This window comes from Solanum verrucosum, unplaced genomic scaffold (genome assembly GCF_900185275.1).
Source record: "Solanum verrucosum unplaced genomic scaffold, falcon-dt-bn FXZP01000306.1, whole genome shotgun sequence".
Taxonomy (NCBI): domain Eukaryota; kingdom Viridiplantae; phylum Streptophyta; class Magnoliopsida; order Solanales; family Solanaceae; genus Solanum; species Solanum verrucosum.
In genome coordinates, this window is record NW_026020398.1 from 2,038,044 (window position 1) to 2,058,461 (window position 20,418).

General features: G+C 33.0%; 1 protein-coding gene across 1 annotated transcript in view; it reads left to right on the forward strand.

The window, feature by feature from the left end:
- LOC125839527 (serine/threonine-protein kinase STY13) overlaps window positions 1–20,418 on the forward strand; it is a 192,157-nt gene that overhangs the window by 132,295 nt on the left and 39,444 nt on the right. The window lies entirely within an intron of this gene.

Consider the following 20,418-nt stretch of genomic DNA (forward strand, 5'->3'; position numbering starts at 1 on the left):
TTTTTACAATAGAAACTGAGACAGAATTTTTGAGAGGGACTCAAAAATTCTCAAGAAAGAGGTCTCTCCAACAAAGTCAAGACTAAAGTCACTTTGAGATTTGCAACTGGGACATAATTTTTGAGAATATCTCAAAAATTTCGTGGTTTGCTCACCAACGACTGAAGACAAACCAAGACAGTTAACTGGGACAGAAATTTTGAGATGGCCTCAAAATTTCAACCGGGTCTATCGGCAGTTTAGAACAACTTTGAATACTTCCCAACAAGTAATCAGATAGATCCCAAAACATCAACTCCAAATGGTGTCCACTAAGCTTGGCGTGACATGACACTTGACAGTGACATTTTCCAAATGCTACCTTTTGAAAATCTATTTTTTCTTAAAACTTTTCCTACATGTTTCAATTACTTTTACATAAAAATGTTTTGTCTTATCTATCAAGAAGCGGGAGATCGGAGAAATCAACCGGAGATAGCAAGACAAGGAGCAGACAACCGAAGAGATCAACACAGATCAGTTCATTTTGTAAAAAACTAACAACTTTTCTGTGGATGCAGGTCTATAGGTTTGCCTCAAGATTGGCATATTCTTCCATTCAATGAATATGGAGATGTCAAAAGGGCGAAGAGCTCCCCAAATTGACAACTTTTCTGTGGATGCAGAAAATATTTCATGCTTTTTATACCAAGAATTGGGAATATGAGTAGCATTAATTTATTCAAATTCTCAGCAAGGCAAGGTTCATAATGAACATGCAATTACGTTCGGAGATGGGACAAATGAAAACCTTGAAGAGAGAAATATTATTATCTTCCAGCAACTAAAGATACCTGGAAGATATTTATCTGCATTATATTCTCAGATATGATAATATTCTTACCCTGAAGGTCATTTTTATTTATATTGTCGAATGAGACGATACCACTACCCGGAGAATCATTTATGTCGTATTATCAAATGAGATGATACCACTACTCCGAGGGTCATTTTATTTATATTGTCGATTGAGACGATATCACTACCCGGAGAGTCATTTATATCGTATTGTCAAATGAGATGACACCACTACTCCGAGGGTCATTTTATTTATATTGTCGATTGAGACGATATTACTACCCGGAGAGTCATTTATATCGTATTGTCAAATGAGATGATACCACTACTCCGAGGGTCATTTTTATTTATATTGTCGATTGAGACGATATCACTACCCGGAGAGTCATTTATATCGTATTGTCTAATGAGATGATACCACTACTCCAAGGGTCATTTTATTTATATTGTCGATTGAGACGATATCACTACCCAGAGAGTCATTTATATCGTATTGTCAAATGAGATGACACCACTACTCCGAGGGTCATTTTCATTTATATTGTCGATTGAGACGATATCACTACCCGGAGAGTCATTTATATCGTATTGTCAAATGAGATGATACCACTACTCCGAGGGTCATTTTATTTATATTGTCGATTGAGACGATATCACTACCCGGAGAGTCATTTATATCGTATTGTCAAATGAGATGATACCACTACTCCGAGGGTCATTTTATTTATATTGTCGATTGAGACGATATCACTACCCGGAGAGTCATTTATATCGTATTGTCAAATGAGATGACACCACTACTCCGAGGGTCATTTTTATTTATATTGTCGATTGAGACGATATCACTACCCGGAGAGTCATTTACATCGTATTGTCAAATGAGATGATACCACTACTCCGAGGGTCATTTTTATTTATATTGTCGATTGAGACGATATCACTACTCGGAGAGTCATTTATATCGTATTGTCAAATGAGATGACACCACTACTCCGAGGGTCATTTTCATTTATATTGTCGATTGAGACGATACCGCCGTTCCAGAAGATACCCAGAAGATCACATATGTTGCTCGGTGAAGCATTATCTTCATTTGGTATCAGGGAGGCATCATCAAAAGAAATCATGCATCGCGAAGAAGTCATGCATTGCAAGAGGAGAAGTCATGCATAGCAAGAAAAGAGATTGATGTATTACAAGAGAAGAAAAGAGAAAAATCATGCATTGCAAGAGAAAGAAGTCATGCATCGCAGGAAGAAAAGACCATGCATAACAAGAGGAAATCCATGCATAGCAAGAGAAAAGTCATAAATCCATGCATAGCAAGAGAAAAGTCATGCATCGCGGGAAAGAGATTCGTGCATAGCAAGTGAAGGATTCATGCACCGCGGGAAAGAGAACCATGCATAGCAAGAGAAGGATTCATGCATCGCGGGAAAAGCCATGCATTGCAAGATAAAGAAGTCATGCATTGCGAGAAAGAGATTTATGCATAGCAAGAAGAAGAAACCATCCATAGCAAGAGAAAATGTCATGCATCGCGGGAGAAGAGATTCATGCATAGCAAGAGAAGGATTCACGCATCGCGGAAAAGAAGTTATGCATTGCAAGAGAAAGATTTACCCATCACAAGAAAGATCAACATCGACTGCGTCATTTTTTCTTTACAAAATGACATCAAGAGAATTATCAGCAACGACGTCAAGAGAACTGCCAACATTTAAATTAGCCTACTTTACTGCTTCGACATCAAAGGAAGAGTGCATTAAAGATTATATTGCAAATATAATCTATAAGCTTTATTTGCTTCACGTCAAAGTCCGATAGAGTTAACGTCAAATGTTCAAGGAGAACAATTAAGTGTCACACGGTAAAAGACATTGTCTCCCATTTGAATTGCATTTTCATGCTAATGAGTTTTATCTCAGTCCTTGTCGAGAGCATCCGAAAGGGTGAATTCTCCAAAACAAACCACAGGTGTGGACGCCATCAAAAAGGATGTAGCACAACGTGGAACTTTTTCTTAGCAGCGAACTGGGACATAGTCCAAAGAGGAGTGTCAAACTCTTAAGACGCGAGCAGAGGAGCGACTTCCACCATAATCAAACCACACTCCTATCAGAAGGCATGTGGGTTTTTCTTAGGGTTGTCGGTTTCAGTTTCGCTTCCGGAAATTTTTGGTCTTTATCGGAAGCGGCTTTCCAATCTGAGTGACGATGTACCAAGAGCTTTGGAAATTATGTCCATGTAAGTTCTTAATTATGGGTGTGAAGTGCACCACATTCATGACTAAGAGATTGCAAGCCTCTTTTTCATACTCGACTCACTTTGTCGCTTTTCCGGAACCAAATGTGATCTAGCATAATAGACTTCCTTTCTAACCGATCGAGTCGAACTACAAGCAGCCTGATTCCCTGAGTTGAGGATATGTAGGCGGGATCATTGTTGAAAACTCGGCTGTGTCCCTACATTCTCCCTTAAATCTTACTCCCAAGTGTTTCGGTCTCTCCATAATTCGATATCGAAATAAATTTTGAATTCTTTCGAAATCGTGCGTAAGATCAAGCATATCGAACTACAAGTAGCCTGAATTCTCATATAGCCTGAGATATGTAGGAAACCCACTTCTGGGGTTCGGCCATAATTTCTAAACTCCGTACCAAAAACCTTTTTGCAAAAGATGAAGATGTGGTCGGTCAAAATTAGATATGTCAATTTCATCTTCCTCGAATTTCTTGCATCAATCCAAGTTAAATGAGGGACAGTTGTTGACACCCAATTTTGGCCCTCCCTGATGATAATTAGTTTCCGAGCTTCTTATTTTTCAAACGATTTAGAATAGTTAGCTTTATAAAATTCAAAGCTTGTTTTAAATGATTTTAGTTGATTTTTATAATTTTTTAAATAATAAATATATTTCATATAGTTATATATGTAATTAGTATATTTTATAAATATTTGAAAATCATATCAAAAGATTTCCACATGGTTAGGATATGTATTTTATTTTTATTTTGTTTTAGTTTGAATATAGTTTTAATTTTGAATTAATTAGTTTGTATATAAATTAAGTTAATTATTTTATTTCGCTAAGATTAAGAAGCTCGTAAATTAATTGTATTAATTCATCTTATTCGACTACTAGCCGAGTCTATCCTAATTAACTAAGGTCGGCTATATTTCTAATTTTTTAATTGGCTACGATTTAGACTCATATGGCCAAACCTTAAATCCAACTCTATCATATTCAATTTAAAAGACCAAATATTGGACCCTTTTTCCATTCCCGTGACCAATCCAATTTTCCTTAATTCCTAGCCCACCAAATAACCCATAACAGCCCAATAGTCTCCTTTTCATTTCATGCCAAAATAGACCCATTTTACATCAATACAAGAAACACCAAAATGACCCCTGCATCGTTCTTCTTTTTCTCAGCAAACCCAGACGCGAACCTGCAATATCATCGATTCCAGCAGCCCAAATCGCGACCAGAAACGAGCCAGCAGCCCAGAAAACGTACATCAGTCGTCAAGCACGCGTCTGCCCCATTTCTTCTTCCGGAATGAGACGTTTTTTTGGAGAAAAAAGTTGTATCCTCTAAATGGTGAAATGATTTGGATTTCAAATTTTGAAATGGTCCCTGGCCCTATGGAGATCTTGATTCATTTTCCCCCCCAATCCGAACCCGAATTTTCACCATAAATACCATGTTCTTTCACTGGTGTAAGGGGGGGCCCCTTTGTTAGTTGGAAATTTTGGGTGTCGAGAGAAAAGATTTGAGAAAGAATTGGGAGGGAATTCTTGACGGAGACTAGGATATAAAGAGCTATAATTCATAAAAAAAAAGGGATTGGAGAAGTGAGAAAATAGAGAGTGGATAGCTGAACAAAAGTACTCTCAAATAGTTTCAAAAGAGCCTGAGTTTTTTTTTTTTTTTTTTTTAGTTCGATTTCCTTTTTCTCGTATCCTCGGAGTTCGCCGGAGCGTTCGGAATTCATTGTCTTTCAGTGGTGAAGGCTCTTTCTCGCTGCTCTGCTCATTGCTGTCCAGTTTGCTGCACTCAGAAAGGTAAACATATTTTCTGTTTGTGTCGTTCATTTTCTTAAGATGCAAATCGTTCACTGTTTGAAGGTTCTAAGTTATATGAAAATGTTGAAATTTTGGAAGTAATCTTGGCTTGCTCTTAGGTTCGAAATCAGTGACGCATCTTCGTTTTGTTCATTCAAACTTTTGAGTCCGTTTAGTTAGGAGTCTTGCCGGTTTTATGCGCTTTTGAATTGTTTTTCCTTCTATCTTCTTGTCGATTATACTGCTAATCTTGTCGGTTGGTTGTAACTTAGGATGGTTGTGATTTCCTTTTCTAGATTTAGAATGCCCTTTTCTCAGTCCGATAGGAAAGGGTCGTTTTTTTACGCATTTTAGCTAGCGGGTTGAGTGATTTTACCTCTTATTCTGTATGGTGCTCGTTCTATTCGTATTCACTTAAATATTGTGGTTCATACACTAGTTATTTGCGGCTCTAAATCCCATTAATAATAGCATCAGCTGTACGGTCCTTATTAGCTTGCATATTGAGTCGGTCTTCTCTCTAGTCTGTCTCGATCCAACTATGTTAAAGGCTAAGTCGATAATTTTCTGGAGTGGTTGTTAATGTTAGTTTGCTTCGTTCCATTTTTTGCCATTTTGAGTAAACTTGTTGTTCGTATTTCCTCACTAGTCGCATCATGAACCATGCTAGTCTTTGAAATATCAGTAATGGGTATTTATGAGCCATGACTTGTTAATGTATGAAATGCTTGAATCGAGTTTTGGCCGTCATTTTATTTCATAAGATTTTATTTATTTTTAAAAGAGTTGCTCACCATTTACAGTGAAGCTGTATAAATGTGAGGTAGTGTTCTTTTTTTGTTAGTTTGTTTCTAGTCCTTCCATTTTCCAAGTTGTCAACATTAGTTGCTACTTTACTCATACATTGGATTATATACTTGTCATATTATAAGAAGCCCGTTGCTAGTTCATTTCACCGTAAAGACATATTCCTCCTTTCTTCACCATTTGAATGCATTGAGTAGTAGAGGATAACAATCCTTTAATTACGTCATTTCGCTTCTCTCCCAATAAATACTAAGTGCATTATTTGTCTGCCCAAGACCTTAATATATTAATTCATGTGATTTTGCCTTCCTGCTTTGGTTTGTTCATTATTTGAGTTGGTATTGTTATTCTTTAAATGCATTCTTTTCTCATGTCGTTAAAATTTGAATTTACTAACTATGCTTCTCTTTCTCCGTTGCATGTGAAAATCTTTTTGAGTCCGTTCGGACTCCATCCCCTCTCTTTGCATTTCGTGGATTGGGCCTAATCGGCCCAATGCTTATCTTCATCGAGTCCAAAATAGCCGACGAACAGGTTGCGAGAAGCACAAGGGCTGGTAGCCGAATTTTCAGATCCCAAAAGCCCCAAAAAGGGCAGTATACACGGTGTATACGAGTGTATATACATGTATACATAGAAAGAACAGTGATATACAGGTCTGGAAAGCCGATACAGGTGCTGGAAATGTGGAGTGGACTGAATACACTCGATATACGGTCCGATATACACAAAAACGTGCCTGAATACGGCCCATATACAGCGATATACCTTTGCTGTATACACAGGTTTTCAGGAGCGAAAATGGGCTGAAAGAGGCCCAAAACGCAGCAATAGGCCCAAATTGGAATATTTCCTTTCCCTCTCTTACTTACTTTATTTTTATTAGACTAACACTTTAATTATCTTATGGTTTAATTTAATTAAATTCCCGAGAATGGTCATTTTATTTTATTTTCAAATTAAAGTAAATATTTCATTACTTAATTTTATTTTAACATTAGTCTTGTTGATATTTCATGAACTATTCCCCTTTAGAAAAATTCCCATTTAGTTCATCCCCCCTCAAGATAATAATAATAATAATAATAATAATAATAATAATAATAATAATAAAGTAATAGAATTTCTTATATTTATGTTTCATGCTTAGTTTTTATTTTTTTTGTCCTGTCAACACTTGAGGTCTTCCCTTTAAAAGTCTTCCTTTAGTTATTCCCCTTAATAATAGTAATAATAAATAAATAGACAAAAAGCGAATTTCTTTTACTTAGTTAATATTTTCTCAAAAATTAATCAAAGTCACTTTTAGTCAAATCGCCGATCAACCGCAAGTTAGCGGGCATTCCGAGGGCCTAACACCTTCTCGGAATGTACATTTGAACTCGAACCCTTTTTTTCAATTGATTTTATCTGTTTAAGTCTTTTGAAAAATCTTGTATTTTTTCTTGATTTTTTATTAAAAATTAAGTGGCGACTTTGTTCTTTTGGAAATTCGATTTCTCTTAAACTATAAGTTTAACCGATTTTTCAAAACTAAGTCATTTTCCCTTTTATATATATTTTTAAATAAAACATTTGCCTTAAATGATCCTCCCGCAATACTGTTAAGCACAAGTCTTTAAAGAATAGACTGAGTTTGGTTAGTGGCTTCTAGATTGGTTTTGGAAGTGCACTAAAAGCGACTGGAATAAGACATTGCATAAAATTGTGGCAGTCATGACTTTTCATTCCAAATAACTTTAAATGTTTCTTATCAACACATTTACCCAAATTAGAAGCATATCCATCAGGCATTTTTAGCTCATGAACCCACTCACATACATCTTTCTTTTGGTCGTCATTTAAGGTAAACTTTGCTTTCGGTTTAATCCATCTCCTATCAGCATTCTGTTGCAAGTGTAAATCAGTTTGACGACAATATTTTTTCAAGTCCATTCTTGCCTTCTCATTATCCTTTGTTCTCTCACTGTTATCTATGACTGTATGGAAAATATTGTCAAAGACATTCTTTTCTATATGCATTACATCAAGATTGTGGCGAACTAGATTGGTCTCCCAATATGACAGATCCCAAAAAATACTTCTTTTGGTCCAATTATGTGATTATCCATAACGGTAAAAGTTGCAAGGACCAGATTCAGTAATCTTAGGAAATCCTTTAATTTTTTCCCACACTTGTTCTCCAGTTAACCTGGGAGGAGGTCTAGACTTTTCCTCTTTTCCTTTATAAAATGCATTCTTGTTTCTTCTAAATTAATGATTGAGAGGCAAGAATTGCCGGTTACAATCAAACCAAGAAACTTTTCTTCCATTTTTCAAATTGAAAGTTTTTGTTTCATCCATACAAATTGGGCAAGCTAATTTACCTGTTGTACTCCATCCCGACAACATGCCATAAGCAGGAAAATCATTAATTGTCCACATCAGTGCTGCTTGCATAAGAAAATTTTGTTTCTTGGACATGTCATAAGTGACTGCACCATCCTTCCATAACTGTTGTAATTCATCTATTAACGGTTAAAGATACATATCAATTTTCTTTTTGGGATTATGAGGACCTGGAATAATCAATGTTAAGAACATATATGGGGCAGTCATACAAATATCATGAAGAAGATTGTACGGTGTAACAATCACTGGCCAACAAGAGTATGATGGTCCTGATTGGCCAAAAGGAGTAAAACCATCAGAACAAAGACCAAGCCTAACATTTCTAGGCTCTACAACAAAGTCTGGATAAGTTAGATCAAAAATTTTCCCTGATTCTCCATCCGAAGGGTGACATAACACACCTTCTTCCCTGCGATTTTCATAGTGCCACCTCATGTGTTCAGTAGATCTTTTCGAAGCATATAACCGTTGAAGTCTAGGAATAAGTGGCAGGTAATGCATTGTCTTGTATGTAGTCTTTTTCTTACCCTTTTTTCCCACACGTTTTTTATAACGAGGTTCTTTACAAAACTTACATTCTGTCATTTCTTTATCAACCTTATAATATAGCATACATCCATTAACACAACAATCAGTTTTTTGGCTAGTTAGACCAAGCCCCGATACTAGCTTATTCGCTCGGTAGTAATCAAGAGGTATCTTATTATCTGGAGAGCTTGTTTCCTTCATTAATTGAGCCATTGCATTAAAATAACTATGAGACATATTGTATTTCGATTTAATACTCATCATTCTAACAGCCACAGACAACTCTGAATATTCGCATCCATGCCATAAGGGATTCAGAGCTGAATTCAACATTTTGTAAAATCTGCTAGCACCTATATTCGGAGACTCTTTTACATTGGGTTCAACTTGATGACTAAATTCTACAGCATCATCATCATCAATCATACCTACGTGTTCACAGTTTTTTTCTAGAATGTTACATTGAATGCTTGAGGGCATGTCAAATCACATTCTTGATGACTACTTAATCACCAGTATAGATATGTTCATTCAAATTAATTGAAGGGGCTTCCTCTCCATGTGACGTTCAATACCAATATCTTGGTGTGAATCCTTTTTGAAAAACATGCACATTAACTTCATCGAGTGTCAGATGCTTCATATTTTTACAACGCTTACAAGGACACCTTATAACTTTTTCAAACAAATACTTCTGTTGACTACAAGCAAATTTAATAAATTCATCCATTCCACTTATAAATTCATCAGTATATCCCACTCGACCGGAGATTAATCTATTTACCATCCATTTTCGATGCTCGGAATTTTTCATTTTCTGAACCAAAAAATAAATATATTTGAAAACACATAAATAATGAAATTTAGATACTGTATGGTTCAACAATGGTTGGGGAAAGCTACTAGTCAGTCACATGAACCTAAAAATATGCACATAAAAATACAAGAACAAGGACAAAAGAAATCAATACAATAATTGCCTGAAAAAGAGCTACTTGAGAAACAAAACATAATTATTTGATCTATATACTTGATATCCCTGTTTAAATAATAAACTTGTTATTTCTGTTAGACAAGTAGATTCTTATATAGCAAGCGAACTAGAAACTGATTTATCAAGTGAATCAGAAATGGACCTCGAATCAATTTATGTTCTAATTAATAATAAACTTGTCATCTCTGTCAGTTCCCTCGTATACTTAGAGAGGGAACTGACTCTTAACAAGAGGGTGAATATAAAAAAAATTCATAATAGAGTATATGTGATTAGTGGGTCAAAACTAAACATATAGAATGACATATAAGGGCAAAAAGAAGAGTGGTATTGGTGTGTCTAGCATCACAATGAAGTAGTCAGAACACATTTTCTGTAAAATGGGATTTTACTAAAACAAAGAGGAAATCACACACAGTAGAATATAGAATGAAACAAAATGTGATGGAAATCATTACTTAAAAGAACCAGTCTTGAATACATTACTGTAGCCACCCTAAAAATAGATAGGTGAAACTAGAGCCTAACGTATGAGTTTTTAAAGTTTAAGCATAAATTGGAAGTAGTCACTTTTGGAAAAAAAGTTCTGAATCTGGAAATTGGCTAAGTACAAAACCTGGAAATTTGGTTAAGTGTGGGAAATCAGTGAGTTTTTGGCCAACTTTGAGCAGTCATAACTCCTAGCTTAGGATGATCCAGGAGTATTTCCAGTTATGTTTGGAAAGCCCTTGGAACGATCTTTCCAACGCCACCGAGTTTGCTCGATTCCAAGTTCGTATGAGTGAGTTATGCCCTTTGAAAGATGGGCAGTTGGCAAGGAGTCCGTCCGAAAATTTAAGGGCATTTTGGTCATTTCACAAATCTTTTCTTTTGAGGTTATATTATTGTGTTAGGCTGATTGTGGATCATTTTTGTTCCATTTTAAAAGAGTAAAGTTAGGGTTCTTGAGTGAAGAAGAGAAGAAGAGAGGAAGAAGAAGAAGAAGAAGTTGGAGCTAGGGATGAAGATTTTGAGTTCTTTCTTCTTCAATTTTTCGTGGGCTTTCAACTTAGAGGTATGGTGACCCTTGATCCTTGATGAATCTTTCTTTCAAGGAGTCCAATCAAAAGGGTTTCAAAAGTGTTTCAAAGAACAAAAATCTCAAATTCTAATCTAAGCATGGGTTCATTGGCAAAACGTTTTCTAAGCCATTATATTGATGAATTAATATTTTTTTAAGATGATTTCGTATGGAATTCCTTGAAGAACCCATGTTATCCCTAAATTCCTAAATTTGCTTATGAAGTGGGTCTTTTGCTTATGATTCAAAGTTTATGAAATTGTGTTTGGATTGGATTGTATTAGTGACTCTTATGATTTTCTACATCTATCTATGATGAATTGATGATGTATGGATGAATTGAAAGTTGTGGCCTTATGGGCAAGTTATGGATGAATTCTCTTGTGGTAAGTAAAATGGTTGGGACTTGAGTGTTGTTGATTATGGCTTTGGAGGATGGTAAGTTGGCTTAATCTCTTATTATGGATAAAATTGTTCTTGCTTAGTTTGATCCACTTATGGTGGAGGTGTTTAATTATGGAATGTATTATGAACATGGACTTGAATGCATTATCTATTGAATTAAAGTGTTATCAAGTTATGAAATGTTATTGTACTATGTGAAGGTATTCTTATGGTTATAAGGTGATCTTGTACAAAGTGTTATTGTATTGTATATTATATATATAAATGAGGCTATATGTAAAGTCCTATATGAAGCTATATGTAAAGTTTTATGTGAAGTTTTATGTGTGAAGGTATGATGTGAATGAGTTTATGTGATCTTGTGATGATCCTATGTAAAGTGGATAGCATTGTGATTTAAAGTATGATTTTTCTCATGATGTATATATGAAATGATGTTGGATTATGAAGTATCCTTAGATGATAATGTTGTGACTTGGTTGGTAGACTAAAGTGTCTCTCTTTGTTACTTAAAGTCTTGAATGCATGAATGTGTGAAGTGGGCTAGAACTAAGAAATGGTGCCCTTTCTATAAATGCTAAAAGAGGAATTCTAGGCCAAGACTTGAATCGGCAAAACTAAGAAATGGTGCCCTTTCATAAGTCTAGCTTTCCTAAGTAAATGTATAACCTTGAAGGATGGGCCTTAGGGCGAAGTTCCCTTCTTGAGTGAAATGATAGACTTAGAAATGGATGGAGCCGGAACGGCATGAAAATCCTTATCTAAGAAAGTCAAATGAGCTATCCTTATGAACCTTGATTGGCAATAACTTAGAGATGGGGCCTTTCTTGGGAAGAGGTACTATGAGTTGGTTGAACTAGAAAAGGAACCCTCTCTAAGAACATATATGATTGAATACTCTATGGGAAACAAGGATAGCACCGAGTGGATGTGGTTAGGAAGGTGGCCTAGTTGAGTATGAGATTAGGCACAATGAACTTCCTTGGACATCCCCTAAACCATGTGCCTACATGAGTTGCTTACTAGTTCTACCTTTGGCAAGTAGAACAACCTCTACGGAGTAGGATAGACTCCGGATTCCATGCCTAGCTAGTATGGTCTATGTCGGTTATGCTTATTCCCATCATGTGGGATATGCACTCTAGTTATTGGATAGGTTCTACAACGTGTAGATAGTATGGGATGTTATCTACACATGGCACGAGTAGGCTTTGAAAATACTAAAGTGAATTCCCTAAGTCTAACGACTATTATGTGAAAGTCCCCTTATGTGCTTGAATGTCTCCTAAATGGTTTCTTAAAGAATATTGGTCTATTGATGTTATGTTATAAAGGAAATGTCCTTATCTATGGTAATCTTGAGGAACACTTAAGTGTGCTTGAAGAGGTTGTATGGGCGGTCACTTCTTGTCTCACTCAAGTGTGTCTTAAGGTTATATTAGGTAGAGGTCCTACGGTAATGAAATGGTGTGTGTTCTTTTAAAGTTAAGCATGGATTGTATATGAATATATGTTGAGTATGTATATTGTTGGCTATGGTTTTATATGTGAACATTGACTTGTATTATGTCTCTTATACTTGTGAAGTGAAGGTTTTATCAAAATAATATGAAAGCATTTATTCCTTGTAAATGTCCGTTTTGGCATGTTTTTGCATGGTCATCATACTTAGTACTTAATTGTGCTAATTCCATATTTCTCTATTTTCTACAAGTGTAGGTTCCGGCAAGTGAGCGGGTTTTGTAGTAACTTGGGATTTGAAGTTCTTCCTAGATTTTGTGGTATGTCCTCATATGTCGAGGGCAAGACTTTTCTATTCTAGTTTTATGATAAGATTCTTGTAATAGACTTAATAGACTTCTTTTGATTGTAAAGGGGCGTGTCCCTAGTATGTTTTCACGTTTATGTCTAAGATGGCTAAGAGACTTAGTATTCCGCTTGTGTACTTTTGAATGATGTTTTAAAAGTGACATTTGAGTCTTATGGGATTTTATTTAAAGAGTTTTTAATTCCGCACTATTTTACATATCTAATGTGATGAATGCTAAGGGCTTGTATGAGACCTCCGAGAGGTCGAATACGCATGTTACGACTTGGGGGTGCTCTCGGGTCGTGACAATTACACGCCCATAAGAAAGGAAAAGAAAAAAAAGAAGCATTTCATACACTCTTTAATCATCTGAACAAAGAGTATATACAGCTAGCCCAAATATATTAATATCCTTCCTACTGGAATAATATCCAAAGCATTCTAATATGAGAACACACACAACATACATATGATGTATTAACTGAAGCAGAGTTCTAAAAAGAATGAAATTGTAAGCTAATTCTCATAGATGTGTCAACCGAGTACTTTTGACCTAAAATATTCTATTCATGGTCCAACAGACAATTTGGTTAGGAAACGGAATATAATCACAAAATGGCTTGGGTTGAATTAACTGAATTTTGTGTTGTTCCATCAAGTAAAGAAAACGGAATGAGGAACACGATCTAACATCAAGCAATCACATCACTAACAATTAGAATATAATCACAAAATGCCTCTACAAAACTTGATTAAAACAAAAAGAATGAAGCATCTTCGTCACTCTAAGCAAGAGCACCCACATTGAAGGTATCCTGCAGATGCTTGGATACCTCAACCATCCCAAAAAACAGAAGCCCAAACTTCTCCACTGGTTGTTTTAAGCCAGAATAAAATCAAGACTTACCAGATTTTAGTGAATCAATTCCACATGATCTCTGCGGGGACCCTTTTTAGAAATCAAACTACAAGAACATAAACTGAAAGGTGCAAAGCAAAAATGATTTTCCACTCTCTTTCGTACAATTCAGAAGAACTGATGAATTGAGCAAGGGGAAAAACCGATGAACATGTAAAGAAAAGATGACAACAAGTTGTACTAAGTTTCAAGATTATGAATATATTCGTACTTCTAATTTTAGCTCTCTGTCAGATTGTACTTGACTATTACTCATTTGCAGTTATCCTTAAGTGGTTAACATATAATTCATGTGTTGATTCCTCTCTAATAAAGTATGAACTATGAACAATAATAGACCAAATAAAGTATGAACTATGAATATATTCGTACTTCTAAGTTAAAGTATATAAGGCAAAAGTTGAAGGAGCTGAAGCCACACTTAAAATTGCTAAACAATAATAATTACAAAGGAGCCACAAAGAAGACCCAACTCATCAGACACTATTTAAATTAAACGTAGTACAGTCAAGCTGCCACAAGTGACCAAATTAAAGATGCTAGAACAAACATCATTTGTAGGATATTAAAATTCAATAATCTATAGAGAAGAAACATAATAAGGACATGCACTCATCTTCTCCAATATTGGTGGCAAGTTTACCCACCAGCCAACACCTATATGTATGGGTGTGGGCTGTAGCAATCTATTTGACGATTACCTGAAGTGTGCATAGTTGATTCAAACACCGCTATCATAAACAAAAAACTAACAACATAACAAGCACATAAGAAGAAATACAGCTAATGAAAAAGAAAAATGAGCTAAACTTAACACCGCAACAATCATTGGCCAAGTATTTAAGCGACAAATTTGATTTGCAATAAAATTTCACTCGATTTTCATCCAAACTTAAATCAGTAAACAAAAATTTACCGATTAACTTCACAGAGATTGAAATTTGTAGATTAACCTCGATTTTTGGGTAGATTGACAAGCAAATCTTCCGATCTATAGTCCTTTACTTCGGAAAAATCTGCTTGAAGAGAAGCATGAGGTCTGCTTGGAGAGTTTTGAGATGAGCTTGGAGATGAACTTTGGATGAGCTTGGAACTTGGAGCTACACCGATTGGAGCTTTGAAAAATCAGATCGTTTCCACTATTGCTTTTGCATGTAAGTTTTGGAGAGAAGCTTCAGTGTAAAGTGTGTTAGAGAGAAGGAAAATGAGTATAATGGGTCTTACAATGACTTTCCAATTCCTAAAATTTTAATTGAGTTTTTAATTGGTCTATTTTCCCAAAAAAAAAAATATAAGTGTAAAAAAATCTAATCATCTAAAAGATATACTCCGTATAACTTACTAATTATTTTTGGAATTAGTAATTTAGGAATGTCTAGGTAAATTATTTCTCATTTCTAAATTTCCAATTATTTCTCATTCCTAAATTTTGGTCTAATAATTCCTAAATTACCAATTATTTCTCAAGGTAATAAAATGTCTAGGTAAATCCCCATAAATAATATTTTAGACAATCTGAAATTTTCCTACAGATTAAAAGGATTTTTTAAAAAAAAAAATTGGTCCATGTACCTAGTGATTTAGCTACAGATATTGTTCCTGCGGATATATTTCCCTAGTTAATTTTGCAGGAACTAATTTAGTGCAAAATGATATCAACTTTAGTTGCGAAATTTGTTGGGAATATAAATTTCACAGGTAATATATTCTAATATTGAGGAATTTAAAATTTTGCAAGAAAATTTGCAAGTATTATCTATGAAAATTTTCCCCAAGTAATATCCCCATGTAATTTATTCTTTTCTAGTAGTGCTAATTTACAGCTCACCAAGGATACTTCTTCAATGTAATCTTATTAGAGAGACTTTGGGAAAGTAAAATGCGCACAAACCTTATTTCTATTTTATAACAGTGAAAAAATTATTTTCGATAGATCATCGGCTCCAACAACCATTTCAAAGTAGTATGTTGAGAAAGAAAAATTAGTTAGCAGTATATTATTAATTAATATTGAACATAATTTTTCTTAAAATAAAAGCTTATATATACTGAGTCGTGGCTATATTCTTTTCTAATTTTATCCTGATTAGAATGCAAATTGTTCTAATCCATCGTTTACTAAGGTTTGACAATACTTTCAAACACGTGAATTTATAGTTGAAATTTGAAAATTACACAGAATAATTACCTAAAATCAACTTAAGAATTTCTTAAATGTATTTTCAATATAGGATAACTTCACAAAGACAATATATTTTTAATAGATAAGCTGCATAGCTGATTAAAGAATTGTTACACTATTCAAAAAATGATTGTTACAACATAGTGAAGTCTCTAGTGATGTATTTGGGTGATTGAATTTATTTATTTTTCATTTATATGGGCGTAATCATTTTGTTTAACAAAGCACTTTATAAGTTCATTAAAACAACCCCCTAATCAACATAGTTTATGTCACGAAAATTTTACGTGTCCAAGTTTTGATTAGTTGTTATAAATTAGGTACATCATTTGGTACAAAACAATGTGGTATTGATAATTTTATATTTGTAGCTAATAATATTCAATAAAGGTGTTAACTTATTTTTTTTAGTGAAAACCGATAAAATTTTGCTATGAAATTTTATATTTAGTCACTTAGAATTTATGCATCATATATTTAGCTACAAAATATGATTTTAGTCATAAAAAATGAATAACTAGTGACGACTCCTTGTATATTTAGCTACAAAATATGATTTTCGTCATAAAAATTGAATAATTAATGACGACTTTTATGCTCTAACTAGTACTCCCCTGTTTAAAAAAAATGATCCAATTTCTTTTTTTAGTCTATTTCAAAATAAAATGATCCGTTTTTTTTTTTACAATACTTTAATTTTAATTTTTCACGTAATATGATTAAGGCCACAAGATTAAAATGCATTATGGTACATTTGACATAACTTTAATTTAGAACCATAAAATTAAAAAGCCTTCTTTCTTTTTTAAACTCCATTCCAAGTTAAACTAGGTCATTCCTTTTAAAACGGATAGAGTAATTTCATAATTAAATACTCCCTCTGTCCCAATTTATGTGACTTACTTTCCTTTTTAGTCAGTCCCAAAAAGAATGACACATTTCTATATTAAGTAACAATTTAACTATAAAATGTCTATTTTACTCTTAATGAAATGATTTACAGCCACACAAATTTCTATAATTCATTTTGGACACAAGTTTTAAAAATCTTCCTTTCTTTCTTAAACTCCATACCGAGTTAAATTACCTCACATAAAATGGGACGGAGGGTGTATCATATTTGTTATAGTGGTACACCAATAAAGTTTGTCTGTATTACTATATAAGAAGAGTGAATAAATTCACTCCTCTTTCGACACATGGCACCAAAAAAAAGGAGAGGGTTGAACATAAGTGTGAAAGTGAGGGTATTTTGGGTATTTAAAAATACCCTCACATTCACACTTATCTACTAAAAAAAAATATATAAGTAGTAGATTTAAATATATTTAAAAATAATATAAGTAATACTATACTTAGTATGCTTAAAAATAGTAAAAACTACATAAAAAGTACTACATATCATATTACAATAATTAACAATTATTTGATACTTTCAATTCTATCAATGCCATATGAATTAGGATAAAAAAGGTAACATTTATATTCAAAAATAATCTAAGTAATACTATACATTACAATAATTAATAGCTTAACTATTTAAAAGTTATATAAAAATTTTAATTGACTCTCTAAATTTTATTGCTACCACATAAAATGGATTATATGATAAACATATATTGTTTGAAATTGACGAAAAATAAACTATAAATTACAATAATTAACAAAAAAAATTGTCGGCTCCAAAAAATCTATCAATTAAGAACATATATTGTTTCAAATCGACGAAAAAGAAACTATAAATTACAATAATTAACAAAAAAATTCTCTCGACTCCAACAAATCTATCAATTAATGCCACATAAATTGGGACATGGAAAATAACATATATTCTTTAAAAATTAAGTTCAAAATGTACTATAAAATACAATAATTAACAACTTAATATAGTAAAGAGACATATAAAAAATGGTTAATATTTGAAATTTTGCATGTGCCACATAAATTAGAACAAAGAGAGTAATAAATATTATTTTCAAAATTCTGTAAAAAAAAAAGGTACTACAAATCACAATAGCTAACAATTTCAAATATTTTTAGAATCATATAAAAATTTCAATAACTTCTCAAATTTCATAATATATGACATAAGAAGAGGGAATAACCAATATATTTATAAAAAGAAATGACATATAAAATGAAATGGACAGAGTATTAGTTTTTGAAAATGGAAAAGGACAAAACACATATAAAATTAAAAGACATATAAAAAAAAATTGGTTTAACTCTCAAACATAAAAAGTAACATATGCTATTAAAAACTTTAATAAAAAGTACTATAATTTACAATAACTAATAACTTAAAATATCTACAAGACAACAAAAAAAAGACTAATTTTTGTACTGCTTGTGTCACATAAATTAGGATTGGGATGATTTTAAAATTTTAATTTTGGTTATACATTATAAAATAGCCGAAAAATTGAATGATATAATTTTTTTAAAAATAACCGAATGAATCGTCCTATCGATAACCCTAATGTTACTTCTACTCTGTTTATTTTTACTTAAATTTAGAAAGATATGTTTCATTTCTACCCTCAATCTTATCGGTACATTTATTTGCTATTTGAAATTGAAATTAAAAAGACAAATGACAAATAAGTTTTTATATTAGCTCACTTATGAGCAAAATATATTATAACAATCTTTACTAATTTTATAACAATACATAAACTATACTCTCTCCGTCCCATATTAGATGGACACTTCCAACTTTACACGGTGATTAAGAAATCAGTAATACATTGGAAGACTTCACCATTTTACCCTTTGTTTATATCAATGCACATTGAAATGAGTTACAAAAAATACACATACAATATAGGAATGGTCATATTAATTGTAGGGTAAAATGGAAAAGAATTAAATAATTCTATCCTAATTTAATAAGTGCTCAAATAATATGAAACTTTTTTTTTAGTAAGATTCTCATCTACTATGGGACGGAGAGAGTAACAATATAACTTTATTAATGTTGGGCCCGGGGAGCGCCCGGGCTTTCTTTACTAGTATAAATATATAACGCATGCTTTAATTATTACATTTGCATCAGCTAGAATGTCTTTTTTCTTGGGATGCGGCAAATAGTGTCATTTTGCATATAAACTATATTTAGTAAATTACAAATGAAGAGGCAAACCTTCGTCGTTTATGCATGCGTCTTCCTTGCCATGTGTTTTCTTCATCACGTGTATACTTTTTGTATTTTAGCTCAACACATCTTCTTATGTAAATATTTTGTCTCAATTGATTTATTCAAAAATAAATTTAATATTTTTTGCCTCATTATTAATTGATATGTACTTCACCTGTCACTACCTCAACAACCATACTACTTAACAAAAATAAAAATATTCCATTAAACATTAATTAGTTTATGGTGTTATTAATTAATAGAAACCGTACGTGTACTGTTATTCTTAATACATTCATTCACATTTAAGGTTAATTAACTCCATTTGAGTGAGTCTATATGGCACGATGCGCATGAGTGTTATTCGATTTGTGTGGTTAGTTTGGATCCTTACTCGAGCAGTAACATTCTGACTCGTATGCCATTTCAATTGCGAGGCAAGCACAATTTATGTAAATTTAAGTATATATGTGTGTGTGAATTTTTAACTATTTTATTGACTACTAGGCTTAGGCTACATGCTTAAGTACTTTTTAAAAATAGATTAAAAAGATATAATAAGCTCACAATATATAATTCAAATTTGTCTATCACTTATTTAAAAAACAAAAATTAGTGATGAATAACTTTCGTTGTTAATATTAATCATATTTAATATAAATTATCAATTATTCTATTTTTAATATATATGATGGTTATTAGCTACAAATTATTAATGATAGATTAATGTTGAATTTCATAATGAATTATTTTTGTCCTGATGGTATATGGTACATCTCTGTTGAGTCTAGTTTAGATCTGTCTTTAGTGAAATTAAAAGTTGGATAATTTGGAAGAAGAGAAATTAGAATTAGGCACCTATTTCAATTCTCCACATTCACCCTGCAATCATCAAAATTGAATCAATACTTATCAACTCGCCGCATATTTCTACAGCACAGCGCCAGCTAATAATCTTATTATAATATGATCAATTCTTTGTCCATTATTAATTCTCCGAACACCCTTATTCACGTGACACGTATATAGTCAGAGGCAGAGAGGTTATTTTCGAAAGATGATCTTTGCGTACAAATAAAAAAATATAGCGGATCATACGAAAGTAGTGCAAAATCTACCATAGGAAAGAAAGTAGCGTATATATAAGTAAAATGATACACAAAGTGATCAAATAACATATTTTGGACACTTTTAACACAACAAGTTATTATTATAGCTCAATAGCTGAACACCTTTCGTGAAATTTTCTAGCTCTACCACAATGCATTGGGGTTAAGA